This window comes from Chionomys nivalis, chromosome 8 (genome assembly GCF_950005125.1).
Source record: "Chionomys nivalis chromosome 8, mChiNiv1.1, whole genome shotgun sequence".
In the NCBI taxonomy this organism is placed as follows: Eukaryota; Metazoa; Chordata; class Mammalia; order Rodentia; family Cricetidae; genus Chionomys; species Chionomys nivalis.
Window position 1 is genome coordinate 31,601,089 of NC_080093.1, and position 15,925 is coordinate 31,617,013.

Here is a 15,925-nt window from a genome sequence, read left to right on the forward strand (position 1 = left end):
GAGGTTGAGCTGTATAGTGATATCTTGACTGATTTTTTTAAAAAAGTCTGTCTTGTTCATTGACTCAGTTCAATCCTCTAGACTGCCTGGATGTTCTTATCATTAACCACTTCCCCCCCAAACCTCCGACTATTATGGAAGCACGGTGCTTGTAATGTGCTGTGTCTTAGGACATGATTTCTTTTCTCGGGAATCAAGTGTTATAATATTATTATTATATAATAATTATAAAATAATCTCTGTTATTATCCTAGTAGACCCTCAGGAGCATTTGGTGTCTTAGATTGTCTTTGGCTTCCAGCAGCTCCCTGGATCTCATTCTGTGCCCTACCTTGGCTCCTCTCTTCCATTCTCCTTTGTTAGGTCCAGTGCCTCGCCTTGACTTCCAACATGAAAACAACTCAGAACCTGTTCTGTTGGCCTCTGCTCTTGTCTACCTGGCATATTTTTCTTCTGCCCTGTCCATATAATCATAGCGATGGTTTCCATAGCTATACTTTTCCTTGTCCCCTCTCCCAGTCACTTTAGCCGTCCGTTTGACATCATCCCATGGGTGCTCACCGCTCACTGTGGCCTGCACGGAAGTCTCTATGGCCTCCCCTGGGCTCACCGCTCACTGTGGCCTGCATGGAAGTCTCTATGGCCTCCCCTGGGCTCACCGCTCACTGTGGCCTGCACGGAAGTCTCTATGGCCTCCCCTGGGCTCACCGCTCTCTGTGGCCTGCACGGAAGTCTCTATGGCCTCCCCTGGGCTCACCGCTCTCTGTGGCCTGCACGGAAGTCTCTATGGCCTCCCCTGGGCTTCATTCTCACTCACCTTCCAGCTCGCGTTGAAAAATGAAACCAACACCCAGCAATGTTCCTGTTCAAGTGAGGAATCTTTCCCTTTATGCAACACACAGAAGTCATTTATCATAACCATGGTTCTACTTCCCACAGATGCCTCCACAATGTTCAGTTCTTTGGACTTCCTTGGTGATTTTCTTAGCAGAGATATCAGTGCCGTTTGTTTTTCTAAACCAATACAATAATTTTTTTATCTGATATCTTTGCTCCCCACCTTATATATAGGATCCAAAAAAGCATAAATAATATCCTGTACCCCACATTCTGTCACCACTTTCCATTTCTATGGCTTCTAGAAACCTCCATGCTCTGCCTTTTTGCCTACTGAAACTTTGTTTGGTTCCTTATAATACAATTCCCTCCCTGGCCTTTGACCAGACCTTCCTCTGGTTGGAATAAGCACCTCTCATATCTTCCTAGATGTCATATTCTCATTTAATCTGCAACACCACATCTTCAGAGTGTCCTTTCCCAGATTCCCACACAGATAATCTACTTGGTAATTTTCTTTCCCATCAGCCTACTGCAATTCCACAGATGACCATCATCCCTGTCTAATGCATTTCTCATTTACTTTTTCGACTGTCTCGCCTCCTGTCTGAATGGAAACAGCATAGGCGCGGCGACCTTGTCAGCTGTATCATAAGGTTCGGCATGGGTGTCTTGTTCTAGGAAGCACTCAGTGCCTGTCATAGGCTAGATGGATTCATAGACGGCAAAATGCACTTGAGAAGCTGTGTGTCAATGAGTTGATTTCTACACATGACAAGGCCAGAAGCTAAAAAGAGAAAAGGCTTGCGAGAGGTCAAGCAGATACCAGGCTAATTGGCCTATTGTTGTAAATGTGTTCATTGCTATAATGCTCATGACTCTATCACACTGGACCTATTTTGAGTTTTACTTTCTGTTCTACCAGTGTCGCCTCGTCACTATGTCTTAGAGCGGGGATGATATTCAGTCTTTCTGGCATTGTTGTACCTTAGGTTGCTCTGGGCAAAGCCAAGAGCGTGGTCTATGGTGTCACTTGTCAATCATGGTCCAGCTGTGTCCCGAGGCAGTTGTACGAGCACTAACTATGAACTCAGAAAGCTCGAATTTGTGCCATTCTATTCTGTGACCCATGGACACTCACAACTCTGTCCAACGAAACATTTGATTGTGCTTAGGCAGAGGGCAGTATTAGAAATGTGTCTTGTTTTGTTGTTGCTGAAGCGGACCAGTTTATAGAGCTTTGTGGTTTATAAAGTTTTGACAGCTTTCATTTGGAAACTAATCTTTCTGTCTATTTCTGTTATCTTAACGAAGACCATGATACTCTAAGTTTCAGCTTTGTCAAACGGTCCACTTTCTTGTTAGTTATTATTTTTTTTTAAAAGAAAATTGCATGGATAAGAGGGAGATAAGATGGGATGTGTGGAGGACAGAGTGATCAGAAAATCTTATCATATTTGGTATTGTCAAATAGCAAAAATAACCAGTGGAAAATTAAAAAGTTATAAATAATGTAACAACCAAAAGAAAGGAAGGGAAGGAAGGGAGGAAGAAAGGAAAAAAGGAAGGAAGGAAACCCAAAACTCAGAGTTTTTTACTTATCACATACCAGTGCAGGAGAGAGACTCTGATAGGAGTGAGACAGGCCCACGGTTGGATTAGATGAGCTCATAAATGTAAAAGCACATTCATTAAGTTTAAAACGCATCACACATTCAGAGGGTTAAGTGTAAAGGGCAGCTCACACTAGCCGGCTATAATGAATTGAATATACACTCATCTGTGATGACTGGTTCTTCTAAAGACCCTGTTATATGCCAAACTTTTAGAGCAAGTGTCTTTTCATCCACTATATTTTGAATGGTAATTTTAATCCATTATCTCAATAAAAATATGCTCAGTGGAACCAATATGAATAGCATTTTAAAATTTGAAAGTACCTTTTTCTTTAAGCCCCACGGGCTCAATTTCCAGATAAGCAAGTCATGCAGAATACGTCCTTAACACTTATGTTATGGGTCAGATACGGTTGTAAACATGTTGTCTATTAATTATGACCCAAGCTCACAATCTGTCTATGCCTGAAATAGTATCACTTAATCTTGCTCTGTACTTGGTCAAACCAAGGATCACAGAATAGGAGATATTTTTCCAGTGTCATGGGCACTTGAGTTCCAGCAGTTTGGCTCCAAGTTCATGTCCTAGCAATGAAACTTGGTATCTCCCCTACCAAGTCCTGTATACGGTTCTGCAAGATTTCATTGCAGTGGATTTTATGCCGTTTACTTGGCCAGTTCCCAATTAATGAGATGGTTTCTGTCTCCTCTTGTTTTTCATTATTAAAAATAAATGATAAAAAAGGTGACACTGCAAAATTCCACTGTAGTGGGCAGCCCTGTGTGCTAGTCTTTCTAACAGTAAATGTCTAAGAGTGTGTAGTTATTAGATACGTATGCTTTTTAAAAAGGCCACCAAATTGCCTTCCATGATGAAAAACAATTTCCCTCCAAAGCCTATAAACCACAAGAAGCTCTGAGAGACTCTGTGATTTCTGAAAGTCTCTGTTGTTTTCTTCCACTCTCTTTTCCTATGCACGACTCTGTTGTTTGACAAAGCATTTTACCACGTGTCAAGCACATCCGGGGAAATGTGCTCAAGTCACTGAGGTCTGACTTGGTTCAGAGGGACGAGCAGGCATATGGTACCTCCTGCCATGTGCTGCCCGGCACCCCGAGGCCAGGAAAGAATTACAGTGAGGCCGGCTCACCTGGGCTTAGCCTGATCTATGCTGACAGCTTTATTGGCTCTTCAACATTTACCCAGCCAGAACCTTTAAACCAATCCAAGGTTTCACTTATTTTTACCTGAAGAGAAGAGAAATGAGAGTTGTGCTGAGTGAGACTCCAAAGAGAGGCGACCCCACTCCGCCCCTTCCTTGTAGACTTCTTACAAAATGAAATTCATCCTTTCTGTCCAATCACAGGTCTTTTTCCTATTAGTGTTTCTCTGAGTCCATTGGTATGTGGAAAGAGCATCACTCGTGGGAAATTACAGAGCTCATTCAATCAGTTTTTATTTAACTCTTTCATGAATTATTAGCTTTATAAAGGAAAAGGGTTGAGTAAGACAGTGTCTCGGATTCTTCTTTAGCTGCTGGGATGAAATGCTCTGACCAAAAGCAATCTGAGGAAGGAAGGGTTTATTTCCATCCACAGTTCCAGGTGCAGCCGCCCATCATGACAGGGACATCATGACAGTGGGGGCTTGAAGCAGCCAGTCACACTTCGCCCACAGTTGGAAACCATGAGCGATGTGTGCATGCACGCTACTCGCTTCCTTTCTCCACATATCCAGTCCAGGATCCCAGTGGGAATGGGGCCTCCCTTAGTGGGTGGGTCTTCCCACCTCAATGTAATCAAGATAATCTCCCACGGGCATGTTCAGAGGCCTATCTCCCTGGTGATTCCAGAGCCTGCCAAACTAACAGTTAACTCCAGTCACTGCATATATGATACCTGCATCTGAAAAACCTATAACCTTTGCCACTTTTTCTAGGAATGGAGGATGGAGAAAGTGAGTTCCGCTTAAATAGGTGTGACTTTAGAGCAGTAAGGAAAAATATAAAGGGAATTTCAGGATTAATGTTACTGGATAATGTTAATTTCAGGATTCGTGTACTGATGAGACACTAAGTATTAAGCCAACGAAGTGACACCGGAGAAGAAGTCATATCTCACACTCCAATTCTGGTTACAAAACTCAAGTGTCCTCCTTTGTACATCGTGTGTTCTGCAGGCCTAATGGTTTAACTATTGGGGGGTTTCCAGGACCTTTTACACCATGTGTTGATATCCTCTGTGCACTACGGACACATGGAAATGCTGAGTGAGATGGAGCAAAACAATTCTGTATATACATAAGGGCTTTTCTAGAAGTCTCTGTGGCGTCCGTCGTGGAACTGGGAGGGATGTGACCTGGCTTGTCTCCACGCAGCCCCCTCCCGTGGTCTCCGAGGGGACAGGCAGCTGTTGTTGAAGCTTGGCACCGCTCTCAGCTCCATGCTGTAGTGTGCTTGCTTTCTGGCCTGCGCTCCCCATTGCATACGCTTTGCCTTTGCTCTCCCATGCAGAGGCTCCTTGGCTGCACCAGTCTGCTGTCAGCAGGTGGCCTGCTGGCCCCGAAAGCTTTCTGCATGATTTACTCCGTGCATTTTCTGCACACTGAGACTTGGCATGCTTCCCAGCACACACACTTCCTTTACCCCCACTCTCTCTTGCATATTCCATGTTCCTGAAGAAGCCTTCCAGATTCTTGTTCAGGATATTGGGCCAAAGCCAGGCTTTCCTCAAAGAATCAGCTATAAGATGGAATGTCTCATCTGCTTATCCAAATAAAGCATCTTATATATAGTCACTTACCAGCTTCAAGGACCTCCACCCCTGACTCTGTCTAGCCCCTGAATGAGCTGCTCATAGCATCTCATCACCCTAGAGTATTTTATAGCTCTTGTTCTATTCAGAATAATGAAGACTTTGCATAGGTAGCAGGCAAATTCCTTCAAGATAGGACACCAGCTGCCTACCCACAGTTCCCTTCTTCTCTACACATATCCCCCTCCTCTGTTATTCTAACGCAGGGCTCTGGGTCCCATTGCTGTCTCATTCATCCTTGCCTTTCCAAATGTTCTTCCCCATCCCTCCTCACTCTCAGAAAGTAACTTGAGTGCCAGTCCCACTGGGACTCTTCACCCTGATTCTATTCCCTTTTCTTTTCTTTTCTTTTCTTTTCTTTTCTTTCATATAACCCAAAGAATTCTTGCATACAACCCTTAAACACACTGAAGAGAAGCTGCCCTTCACTGTAAACTAATGCATTTGCAGGTAGATTCTGGGTCTTTCCACAGTGCCTAGTTTCAGAATATCCAGTCTATAGAATCAAAACTAAATGTTACAGTTCCGTTTGTGGATATAATACAAATATTAGTGATACATGTACAAGAATGTTAATGATTGGGGCTAGAGAGATGACTCAGAAGTTAAGGGCACCTGGTGCTCTTCCAGAGGACCCACGTTCAATTCCTAGCAGCCATATCAAGCTGCTCACAACTGTCTGTAACTCTAACTCCATAGGATTCAACACCGTCTTCTGGCCTCCATAGGCACACACACACACACACACACACACACACACAAGTGGCAACCCCCCTCCACACGATTAAAAATAATTTTAAAAATCTTTTACAGTGTTCAACTTCATTAGAATTAGTTCCAAATTAGAGATTATGTATAGTGAAATAGATAGAAAATCATAACCTTTTACATAAGTAAAACCTACATGGCAATGAGTGGTTTATAACTACGTGACACTAAGTGAAATAATCCATACATAAAAGAGTCATCAGGGTTTAATCGGCTCATATAAACCGAAGGCTTACAAAAATTATTGCCTATAGTGTTAGAAATCATGATGATGGTAACCTGATGAAAGGGCACCTTTGACTCGAATATTGCTCTCTTTCTTGATCTAGGTGCAGGATATATGGGCATTTTCATGCTGTCAAAAATCTAAGTATTTGCATAATTGTGATTGGTGCACATATTGGAATCTTCTTCTCCAGTAAACTTGGATTCGGAAGCTTCCTCTGTGAGAAGCTCATTATCCTTGCTGGTTCAGGTCTGAGTCAGCAATGGAGAGTGTGGTGTGGACTCAAGTGAGTCAGCCATGTGAGTGATGCACTTGTCCTGCTCAAAAGGCCATCAAATGGCAGAAAGGAAAATAAAAAACAAAGACAAAAAATAAGTGCTCTTCTTGGACAGAATGAAGCATGTGTTCTAAAAAAAATATGACTCTCAATGATGACAGCAGGAATTCTGTGCACGGTTCCATAGATCACCTTGAATTTCAGCAAGTTCAAAATAGATCTGGAATTTCACTCTGCTTTTTCACCCTTCAGCTTTGAAGGTGTCTGTCACCAATGGTATGAGTTTGTGGGCCCACATCCATCCATCCTATCTCCTGCAGACCTTGTTGGTTCACCTGCTGCCTCTGATTCACCCTGAGGAGGGCTGTGTTTTGTTACCCAAATAATATCACTGAGCTGGTCAGTTGTTTTTCCTCCAAATTTTCTGAGGTCTAAAAATAACAAACTCCAGGACATTTCAAAGCGATATATTTCTTCTCTTTAGATAAACAGGTGAATGTGGAGAGAGACCCTGGAAATTCTTGTCTTGGCAACTTTTGGTAACAGCCATTGTGACGGCTGCTTTCTGCAGCCCCCATCCTGGAAGCAGTCCAGCTTTTGTGGCAGGGTTTCTCTTTCACATTCCTAATAAAGGCTGTTCAGTACCAGCGCAGATGGGAATTCAGACCCACCTTCTCACTTCATTTTTCCTGCATTTTCTTTACTAAGGCCCTCGCTGCCCTAAATAGAATCAGACTTTTTTTTTTTTTTTAATTTGGAAGTCACTGTGTCATTTGAAATTTCACAGTAAACGGTGCATTTATCTCCCCTCAAATTACCACACCCCAACGTAATTTTCCCTGTGGGTTAGAAGGTAGATCAATGGTGCAGAAGAATTTGGCAGTCTCTCAAAAACCCTCACTGGATGCTTTCAAGGTATGGTTGGAATGCCCACCCTGAATCAGGGAATAGATGCTGACCATGTAAGCTATAAGGCAGGACAACCTTTGCCTGAACTAATAATTCAAGTCTCCATGAATCCTCTGCTCTTGTGACATCTCCTCCTGGAGAAATATCTCCCTTTTCTCTGAAAACTTCTATTATGTTTCCATCAAGACCATTCTACATGTCCTTGTACCACAAATTCTAATCGGTCTTAACAATAAAAACCCAGAATTAGTTATCAGGGCTGAAATCTGAAGGATCAGAGAAGCAGAGCGGCCAGTCTCTAGAGAGTTCTCACCTCTAACAATGTTTAGATGGTAGGCATAATCCTGTGTCTATGAAACCTCAGACTGCATGCTCAGACTGAATCCTCAGGCTGCACTGAGCTCCTGTCTCCTCCCATCTTATATCCTCTCTCCACTCCGCCATATCACTCCTGTTTCCACCTCTTTTAGTGCTGGGATTAAAGGCCTGTGATCCCAAGTGCGGGGATCACCATTGTGTGAGCTCGGTTTCTCTTTTAGGCAGATTCAGTCTCATGTAGCTCAGGGTGGTCTTGAACTCACAGAGATCCTTCTGCCTCTGCCCAACTGCTGGCATTAAAGGTGTGTGCCACCACTGCCTGGCATCTATGGCGAACTGGTGGCTTAGCTCTGCAGTCTGATCTTCAGACTTCCCTGGATAGCTTGATCTAGAAGTGATTTTCCCAGTGTCTAAAGAATGAGAGCCCCTGGTTGCTGCACTTTCTGATGCTCTCCACATGTAAGATAGCTTACAGTGAGATTATACCATGAAATAACGAAGTAAGTGAATACCTGGTAGTTAAATGTCACATAGTAGTCTCACCAGATGTATAGTCAGACTGTGCCCAATGAAACCATGAGGCAGATTGTACCAGTTTTTCCATTTTACAGTTAAGGCTCAAGGCCCTTAGAGATCTCATACCTCCTTAACCAGATTAGAAGCTCCATTTACCATCCCCTTGATTTACTAATTTATGTTTTCCACTGCACAAGGTTCAGGGCCTTGGTAGTTCAAAATTACTCAAGCAATACTTTGTTCATTTAAGCATATGTGTGTCTAATGGAAGGTAAGACTGTGAGAAGAGGATTTATAAACCATTTCTGACTGTCAAATATGCTACCTTTCCACTTCTGTCCACACAGGGACTGTAGTGTGGGAGCAGAGACTGCTCTTTCATTTCCCGACTGCTCAGACCGGAATAATCACACAGAAACTATATTAATTACAACAGTACTTGCCCAATAGCTTAAGCATATTACTGGCTAACTCTAATCTCTTAAATTAACTCAATTCTGTTAGTCAGTGTATCACCATGAGGCTGTGCCTTACTAGAAAGTTTCCAGGCGGCTGTCTCCTTCTGCAGCTACATAGCGTCTCCCTGATTCAGCCTACTCTCTCCTTCTACCTCTGTCCAGATTTCCCGCCTGGATTTATTCTGCCCTGCCATAGACCAAAGCAGCTTTATTCATCAACCAATAAAGCAACACATATACAGAAGGACATCACACAGTAGTGGAGTGGGTAGGGTTGATTTAAAAAAAAACAAAACAAAACAGAATAACAGCAACCAAGTCTCAGTTGCTGTGTAGTGGAAAGTGATACATATTGATATCTTTATCTCATGCTCGCTTTATCTCAGCTATTTTTCCCGGTGAAAGGAGAATTTAGTAAATAATTTCAGCACAACAAATAAAATCTTGGGTTCATCATACCAAAAAAACTCCATGCCTTAAAAATCCTTGAACTCCCAAAAAAGGATTTATAAGGCATGCAGTTTTTCCAAATGTTTATGGTGAAAATAGACATACACTCAATTATGGTGCCCATATCCTGTCAGATGAAGGCAGCGGGTCATCCAGACCAAGCAACCGTGAATATTAATAAATATTGTATCAAACTCTTAGGTACCTGTTCGCATATGGGTGCATATGTGTGTGGGGGGTGGGGGGGATGCTTGTGTAGGTGAAGGTCAGAGTTAACCATAGACTGTCTTCTATCTTTCCTCACCTTAGTTTTTGAGACACACTCTTACTGAACCTAGAGCTCACTGATTTGGCTGGACTGACAGGCCAATAAGCTGTAGAGCTAGAATTAGGGTTAATCTACCTGTCTCCAGCCCCACAGTGTTGTGGTGAGCAGGAATAGGTCAATATACTCAACTTTTTATGCAGACACTGGGATTCAGACTCAGGTCCTCATGCCTGTGCAGTGGGCACTTTATTGGCTGAGCCATGTCTTCCGTCCCTATCAGCAAACAATTTCTCATTTGACTCCTTTGCGAAGCCAATCTCAGATGGGCAAGGAACAGAAGACCAGGTTCCTTTCGGGAGGCAACGAACTGTTGAGGCCAGTGTGCAGGGGAGGCTATTTTGACTCAGATACATCAACTGTGCAAGGTCCAGAAAACTCTGTGAATTCTCTTTTCCATCATCATGGTTCCATGCTATCTACTCCGGGGACTTGTCCTCCCCTCAACTACATGCTCTATATAGGAGTTATAGATCGCCACCTATGAACGTCCTACAGAACCGATGTGCCCAGGAATAATAGCTTTGGGACACCCAGTACTATAGGAAATCTGGCTCTTTGTAAATTGAATTTCCAGTAGAGAAAATGAAATTCAAGCTCCTTTGCATGATTTATGACGCATTTTACAATCCCACTCCAGCCTGCTTTTCCAGACCCAATTTATCACCTTTCTTTTCGGCATCTTCATGCTTCATTCAAACCAAACTATGGTGTTCTGTGGTGATGCCCAGGGTCTCTACTCCCTGAGCTTTCACAGATGCTTCCAAGAATTCCCTCTTCTCTCCCCATTACCCCTGAGCTCCTCTGCAGAGCAGGGCTTGAGTCACCTTTCCTGTGACTCCTGTCCAATTCCATTTAACAATTCATCTTCATTACTGGAGTCCCAAGGATACTTTGCTTATAATAAGGTTTATTAGCCTCATTTTTTTTAAGGTTCTCTTATTTCTCTGCCAAACTGTGCATTCCTCCAGGGTGGGACGTGTCTTAAATAAATGTGTCTTTGTATTCTAGTTTTGAGAACACATTCTGACCTGAATCTATCTCACCATTTTTTTTTTTTAAATCAAATGTTCCTGCACTGAAAAAGCAAGTGGGGACAATTCCCATGCTGGGATTCTAAGTAAAAATGAAAACATTAGCTACTCCACAGGGACCTAGATTCGTTTGCACTGGCCTCTGGATCCGCCCAGCACTCTGTGGATCCCCCAGTTTGGCTCAAGATAAGGGGGGGGGCGCTCACAAATGGACTGGATTACAAACAGATCACTGGGAACTCTTTTTTTCTATTGTATATTGTGTAGCATTTCTCAGATTTGAAACACTCTAAAGGAGCCTCTACATAGATGTTATCACTTATTCCAGATGTGTTCTGCCAGATGTGTTCTCTTTTCTGTGTAACATTTGTCATGCCAAAGAACTTGGTGAAAGTATCTGGGATGTATTCTTCCACCAACAGAATGTTTTGGTCCTTAAAGTAAACAGAATAATCATCTCAGGGGTTTTGACAGTGTTACAGTAGAATTAAAAGGCCAGTCTGAGGCAGGGAGAAATGCCAGCTGTTCCTTTGAATAGCCAAATAGAAGTTGAACTTAAGAAAAAGAACTACTAATCCAGGCAGTGGTGGCGCACGCCTTTAATCCCAGCAGTCGGGTGGGGGGGGGGGAGGCAGAGGCGGGTGGATCTCTGTGAGTTCAAGGACAGCCTGCTCTACAGAGTGAGTTCCAGGACAGCCAGAGATACACAGAGAAACCCTGTCTCAAGAAAACAAAAACAAGCAAAAAAGGAGAAAGAGAGAGAGAAAGAAAAAGTAAAACTACTAAATGAATACCATTGTCATAGAAAGATCTTATGTGAATGGAGGTAGCCATAAACTTGAGCAAATCTGATCTTGTTTGGGACTTACAGAGCTTTTGATCCATCACAAAAGTCTTAAGGTCAACAGCCTGAGCCACATGGCTGCAGAAGTATGACAACATTGCCATAGATGGAGTTCTGAAAATGCTAAGGGAAACAGAAACATTTCAGATCTAGAGAGCAGAAATGGTATTAGAAAGCTGCTTTCTGTCCAGTTGCTGATTCTACATTAACTAGCCCAACAGCACCGGTGCCTTTACTAGAAGCAGATGCAAATCTTGAGAATTGGCATCATTTTATAACACTTGCCTCAAGGAATTTATCCATAACATCTTTAGGTAAAGAACAATGGACTACTTCTATAGGACCAGAAAGTCTTTAGGTTCTGAGGAGTTGGGGTTCTTAAACTGCCACCTTAGAGGACTTCATCCTGTGTCCTGGGTACCCCTTTCCCTGTCACATTCCTGGTTTTAAAACATGAGACTTTGTCAGGCATAGTGCTGCACACTTGTAATCCCAGCACTCAGGAGGCAGAGGCAGGCAGATGTTTACGAGTTTGAGGCCAGCCTAGTCTACAAAATGAGCTCCAAAACAGTAAGGCAATTACACAGGGAATCCCTGTCTCAAACAAACAAAACAAAAAAGAAAGAAAGAAAAAAGAAAAAGAAAGAAAAGAACTGGATTAGCAGACAAAACATGCATCAGTTATGCAAGAGGACCTGAGTTGAAATCTCTAGAACTCACCTAAGTATCATTTGGGTGTGGCATCATGTTTATAATTTCAGCTTCAAAACGCAGATCCAGGATACTTGGAGCAAGCTCGTTACAGGACTAACCATATTAATGAGTTCTGGGTTTGTTTAAGAGACTGTACTACAATGAATACAGTGAAAGAATGACTAGTAACAGGCAACATGCTTACACACACACAAATGAGATTTCACAGAGCATCATATAAAACTTTCTTTAAATTTTTTATATTTATTTTATTTTCTATGTCTGTTTTGGCTACTTATATGTATGTGAACCACATTTATACCCAGTTCCCATAGTGGTCAGAAGAGGCCATAAGATTCCTTAGAGCAGAGTTATGGATATTATGAGATACCATATCAGTTCTGGGATTCAAATCTGTTCCTTAGCAACAACTACAAGTGCTCTTAACCATCAAGCCATCTCCTCAGCCCCAAATTAAGCCTTCTTTTGAATTTGACTCTCACAATCAGATCCTGGATCTGATTTTCAGGCAAATCTGCCTTATGTTTACTGTAGCAAAGGCCCCTCTATGTGCTGTCAAGAAGACTTTTGGGTTTATACTTTGTACTCTGGATTAATGTTTGCTTGCTTAGGCCTATAACCCTATATCCCTTGTTATTATCATTTGTATCTCATCTTTCAAGTTTTGACGAACTTTGAAAGATTGTACCCTTTCCTTCTTGGCCACTGGTGAGTTTTCTCATAATCTGAGATGTTGCAGTGTGTCTGAACACACCAGTAACCCATGTTCCTTCTATAGTGTAACATCATTCTAGGTTTCAGCACCCAACTCTAGAAGCATTGACTGTATTTTATAATTAAAATGTACTTTTTTGCATCTTTGATCAGATTTTTATTCAAGTAGGCTGTCTCTATTTGCTCTATAGAATGAAAGAAATTTTAATAGATTAAGCAGCAGGGATGTTTCTGAAGGCTCTGATGATACCATTATCTTCATTATAGATGATGCAGGGGCCCTACACTGGATATGTTGTTGGTTTCTTATTTTTCCTTTGCTAGCTCTCATTCTCGGAGAGGCATAGACCTTTTTGATGTCATTCCAAGCTTTAAGTTTCTTAAGCAGCTGAACAGCCTCCTTGGTCTTCTTGTAACCTTCATTCAACCCTATCTTCAACTACCAAAGGGAGTTCAGGAACTTCCTCAATACGATGACCTTTAGACATCACCAAAGCTGGTAAGGCTGAGGCAGCCAGGGCAGAACAGATGGCATATCATTTTGGGTTGTGTTCACTCTGCAGTGCCAAGGATGCCAGGTTTTGGCTGGTACAAACATACAGTCTCCCTGACACATATTTCCAAAGGCACCCTGGCCAGAATGGTGGGTACCACCACCTCGAACTCTGGGAATTCAAGTCACAGCTCTGCCAGTACCCCAAGACTCAGCTCTGGTCTGATGACCTGCTAATTCACTGATTGCATAGGGCTGCCTGTTGTTTTTCCTCAAGCTGGGGTGAACAAAGTTTACAATATCCGGTTGAATGGGAACTTTGAACACAGCTGGCAAAGTGACATTCTTGCCAGATGACTCCCCTTTTCAGAGTACACCCATATGAGGGGACGGGCATAAGCCATGATGGGGTCAGGAGAGGGCCACGCTCCTCTCAACCCAGCTGCTCCCACAGGAAAATTTTTAAAAAGTAATTTTTATTTCAAAGTCAAGTTAAAATACAAGGGGATACTCAAGCATATATATGTACAGACATATGTATGCATGTATGTATGTTTTTATTTACAGGTAGAAGATACATCCAAGAAATAAATTCTCAATGGCTTTTGACATGCATGCAATATAGTTGAAGCTCTTAAACCAATGCTTTCATTAAACTGTTTCCCTCCTCTTTCTTTTCCTCCTCCTCATTCTCTTCCTATTCTTCTCCTCATCTTCTTCCTCTTTCTCCTCCCTCTCCCTCTTTTCCACCCATCTCAATAGCTAAGCTTTCATTATGTAGTTCAGACTTTCTTGGAATTCCCTTTGTAACTCAGTCTGGTAGCAGAGGTGGGATCTTTCCACCTTGACCTCCACTTGTGAGGATTGTAGTCACATACCACTGTACTCAGTTTATGTAATAATAAGTAATAAAATAATAAAAGTACATGATTGGTGTCATCCCAACACTCCCTGTTCATGTGTCCCTTGCCATGGATGCTCACATCTCTTTCTTTGCCATGATTCTTTGTAGCTGTGTCTTTCTATTAGATTCATCCTTCCACTGTTCTAGTGGCTGGCTTCCCATGCCTCATCCTAGCTAAAGTAACTTATAATATTCAATGACCCTGAACACAATATTCTTTAAGATACACATAATGCACTGTAATTGTTTCATGTGTCAATATAAAACATTGTATTTGTGTATCCAGCTAGATCTAAACCTTTAAAAAGGCAATGTGGATGTAGGGCTTGGCATAAAATAGAATCTTAATAAATGTTATTACTTAAACAAATGTCTCAGTTTACTTCTTTGAACTTGGTTGTGTTAATATAGAATATGTGGAAAACAATTAAGTTATCTTGTTGTTTGCACTATAGCCTAGATACAAATATTTTAAAATTTTCAAAGTGTTCTTTAGGTCAGTCACTTGATACTAAACCAAAATATTAGTCTCTGTATGAATTACATGGATTTTAATATATAATAATGTTTCAAATGATTATTCTTGTAATTAATACATATTTTCTCAATTATGTCAGATATATTAGCTTAAGTAAATGAATTGTGGGTACAACTTGATTTGTGAAAAAACAGTACAATTTGAGAGCTCTCAATATATAAACAATTATATATAAAAGAAAACATCCTTTCCCTTTTTTATCAACCAAAACTTTTAAGTTTCCTTGATAGTTAAGTGGGAAAAAGAAGTATAGACCTGAGCTTCTTCTGAACTGTCAGTCACAGAAATGCCTGTCAACTTTGAGCTCTGTCTTAGCTGATCATGGGATATGCATGAGGATGAACCACATGAAATCATCACATGATATGTACCTAATATCAGAAAAACATGAGGCACAGAATCTAGGAGCAGCGAGGCAGTCTACAGCCTACAGAAGGAAGCAGACCTCACAAAGACGCAGCAATCACTTACAGCCCATTTTCTTCTCATCCATCGATCACATCAAATCAAGACAATTCAGATTTTGATTACAAAGTAATGCCCCAAAACATGTTGCTAGGACACATAGAGGTAGGGCAAGAAGGAACTAGTCAAACAGTAAGGTTGTTAGAAGAAATTTGCCTGACATTTCTGTGTATGGCATGAAGGGAACTTACACTAGAGACCTTTTTCGGAAACCAAATCTTCTGTAACTGCGGTGCTTCCATGACATTATAATGATAGCATGTTCTGGAGTCATCATAGGGAACATATGGAATGAGAATGTTGGTCTCCAAAACGTATGAACTTGCCAAGAACAGTTGCAGGTCCATCTTTATGTGATAGTGTACCGACTCCTGCAGGTACAGGCTGACCTCTAGCTCTTTATCCAACAGTTTTCCTGGGCTGCATCCTCCTAGGCTGCTGATGTTGGAATATAAAAGACAAGTTGTAACTGAAAAACTCGACTGGTGGAGCCACTTAGATGTTAATTGCTTTTCACTTCACTTGCAGTCAAGGTAAGAAAGAACACAATAGGTTTTATGAAGCATGATTAATAAAAGCTCAGGGTCAGAAATTGGGCTTCAGCCTGAAGATCTGAAAAGCAAAACAGCCAGCCACTGGCTCTTACCTTGACCTCAGTCTGAAACGGCGATTCTACCTCCTGGAATCTCAGAATGAGACTGTGTC

The 15,925-nt window shown here is 41.8% G+C and overlaps 1 pseudogene; it reads right to left on the minus strand.

Moving 5' to 3' along the window:
* Window positions 1-13,032: 13,032 nt before the first annotated feature.
* On the minus strand, window positions 13,033-13,753 carry LOC130879293 (60S ribosomal protein L4-like; annotated as a pseudogene).
* Between the last annotated feature and the right edge of the window lie 2,172 nt (window positions 13,754-15,925).